Source organism: Trichechus manatus, unplaced genomic scaffold (genome assembly GCF_000243295.1).
Source record: "Trichechus manatus latirostris isolate Lorelei unplaced genomic scaffold, TriManLat1.0 scaffold00122, whole genome shotgun sequence".
Taxonomy (NCBI): Eukaryota; Metazoa; Chordata; class Mammalia; order Sirenia; family Trichechidae; genus Trichechus; species Trichechus manatus.
Window position 1 is genome coordinate 4,253,869 of NW_004444058.1, and position 3,443 is coordinate 4,257,311.

A 3,443-nucleotide genomic window follows, 5' to 3' on the forward strand; every position below is an offset into this window, starting at 1 on the left:
AAGAAGTGGCCAGCAGAGGACTGGGGTGCTGCAGAGAAATGTGTCCCAAGTTCCCACTGTGGGGCCCCAGGCACACTCAGAAAATACTCACCGGGCCCCTTTGTGCCAGGCCTCCATCTGGTACAGGGTACCACGCTGAGCGTACACACATAGGAACAGACCTCCGACGAGATGAAGCGGCCAGATGGACCTCCACCAAAACAACTCGAACACCAGACAGAACACAGGGGCAATGACCCTCAAGACACTGGACACCAGGTGGCAAAGGACAACAAGCCCCAGGGGATGGGGACCAGCCAGGTGAGCTCTATGACCGCACCACTTTATTGCCTCGAGAGAGCTTCTAGGCCATGGCACAAGGAGGGGCCTGGCTGAGTTTGGGGGTCTCCCTGAGGGAGGAGACAGAGCTAGAACCAAGGAGGCCAAGGAGCTAGAGTTCAGCAAAGCACAGGTCAGGGCAGACACTCAGGACACTGCCTGGGACCAGGAGTGAGCCATGCGACAGGATCAGAGGGAACTGTGTCCAGAGAACACCCAGGACCAGGAAGGGTGCTGGCTCCCAACAGTCAGGGAGGACACCTTAACTCATTGGGGAACAGCACCCAGAAGGGGCTTGCTGCAGGAGTGGGACCAAGTAAACCCTAGATTTAAGTGCTTCTCTGGCCCTCCTAGCAAAGCTGAAAAGCAAGACTCGGAAGCTCCAGACTGCTTCCAAGTAACTTAATGGTGTCAGTATGGGGACAAACCAAACCAAAGTGGTTGCTATGGAGTCGATTCCGACTCATAGCAAACCTACAGGACAGAGGAGAACTGCCCCAGGGGGTTTCCAAGGCTGTAATCCTTACAGAAGCAAGACTGCCACATCTTTCTCCCTTGGAGTGGTTGGTGGGTTCGAACTGCCTACCTTTCTGTTAGCAGCTGAGTGTTTAACCACTGCACCACCAGGGCTCCTTCGGTGTCAGCGGTGGGAAGAGGCTGGGAACTCAGGGAAGCCTGGATGTGACAGAATAAGATCTCTGCCAAGGTTGCACTTGGGCTCTGGGACTCCAGGGTGCTGTGGGAGGGCTCCCCCAGCCTGCATACTGGCCCTGGGACACGGGGGCCTCCTCTACCTGCCCTACACGCCTGGGACCCCTATACAGAGTAGAGCTCAGTATTAATTTTGTCTCACTTAATTCTCCTCCCATTTTACAGACTGAGCTTCAGAGAGGTTAAAGGTTTTCGTTAAAGGTCAGGAAGTGGGAGTTCAGTTGAAGCACTCTGTGCTGGAATGCCCCTGTCCCCCAGGCCTCGTCAACCTCAGAGGACACCCTGGGAATGAGGAGAGATTGGGGTGAGCCCAAAAGAAGTTCCGTCCTGTGCCTGCGCCCTTGTTCCTTCCCCCTTTTCCAAAGGCTTTGCATCTGGAGCCCCCTTGGTTCCCCTACCCTGTCTGGGCCTAAGCCTCGCCTGCCACTGAGGGGTGGAGCAGGAAGCTGGCAGTAGACTAGCTGGGAGCCCGGCGGGAGGCCCTTATATCTGTAATTACCACAATTGCCGTAATCACCACTCCAACTGGAGCACCCTAGGGTCTGCGGCCTTGGTGTTCAGCCCACTCCTGCCACCTCAGAGACTGGGGGAGGAGGGTGCAGACGCACAGCCCAAGCGCGGAACACAGTAGGTGCACAGAATCTCACATGCCACCCTCCCAGGACCTGCCCTTCGGTTCCGGGCACCAGGCACCTGTGTGGGGACTGTTTGCTCGATGCCTCCACACTGACCAGAGCCCCTCCACGCCCCAGACATCAGCCCAGTGCCGGGTACAGGGTGTGTTTGGTCCACACGTGCAGGAAGACACGAGCAAAGGAGTCAACGCCATCCTTGCATGTGTGCACACTCAGGTCCAGGGGCTCCAAGCCACGCCAGAGGGACACAGGTGCCCAGCGATGGCCCCAACGGACACAGGCAACCTTTCTGCAGGCGACACTGCTCATGGGCAGGGACGACGCTGCGTCCATGGTAATTCTGATCCCCACGGCTCCTGGGGCGCACGCAGGTTACCTCCTCAACCTCCTGTGGTTTAGCTTCAACCACAAGTGGACAGGGTCCGAGGCTGGTACGGGAGCGTCAGCCCCGGGTCTTTCTGGCTGCACAAAGGCTCCTGCCAGGGCAGACCCCAGTGTGGGAGGGGGTGAGGGTGGGGGCCGGGCTGCCCAGGCTGCACAGCAAACAGTCACTGAGGCAGGGTGAGGCTGGCGGTGACCCGTCGCCGGCTCCTGCCAGACCCTGGCAGCATGAGCTATGGCAGGCAGAGTGATAAGAAACTAATAATTCATCTTACCAGCTCCTTCAGCCGGCACCCAGGAAGGCTGGACCCACCCCCAGCACTGAGCGCCGGATCGTTTATTGCATGAATTATTAACGACCAGAAAATGAATGAGTCTGTGATCAGATCGGGGCCAGCCCTGTCATTTCACTGATTTCTATAAATTCGGAGGTCAGGGTCTCCTCAAGCTTCGAGGCCACAGCTGCACAGCGGGTCGTCCACAAGCCCCTCACTGCACGCCCACCCAGGACCCTCTCTGACCCGGGGTCTCCAGTGCAGGGGCTGAGGGGAGGGAGGCATGGGGTGAGGAAGATGAGGTTGTGTTTCACCCAGGACCAGAGAAGGTGGGCTGGGCCAGCAGCCCTGAGTTTGTCTGCACTCATGCCCCTTCCCTAGCTCCCTCCCCGCCTCTTCTCCAGGAGGGACCCTCCCTGCCCTCCCCTCTTGGGGCCCTCAGCCTCACCGCAGCACTCTGAATGGCTCTCTCTCGAGCCCACTTTTAATCTCATTGACCTCTTCTTATGCGACGGCGCATAAATTCAGATCTGGGGATCTTATGTTCCCTCCTAAATTGGGCTGACCGACTTCCCATCAACCAGATAAAGCTGTCTCCCGTGAGATGTGTGTTTCATTGGCCTCGGCCCAGGCAGGGGGGCAGCGGGCCTCAGCTTGGGTCCTCCTGTGGTTCAGGGGGTCCAAGACGACGAGGCGTCAAGAGTTCCTCCTGCTCTTAGCCCAAGAGACAGAATGGGCCACATAAACCAGAGACTTCATCAGCCTGCGACCAGAAGAACTAGATGGTGCCTGGCTACCACCAGTGAATGTCCTGACAGGGAACACAACAGAAGGTCCCTGATGGAGGAAAAGGATGGGGTGTAGAACTCAAATTCTGGTAAGAAGACCAGACTTAATGGTCTGAGTGAGACTGGAGGCACCCCGGAAAGCATGGCCCCTGGACTCTCTATCAGCCCAGAACTAAAACAATTTCTGAGGCCAACTCTTCAGACAGGGGTTGGACTGGACTGTGGGACATAAAGTGATACTCGTGAAGAGTGTGCCCCTTAGTCAAGTAGATATAAGAGACCAGAGGGGCAGCTTCTGTCCAGAGGTGAGATGGGAAGGCAGAGAGAGTTAGGAG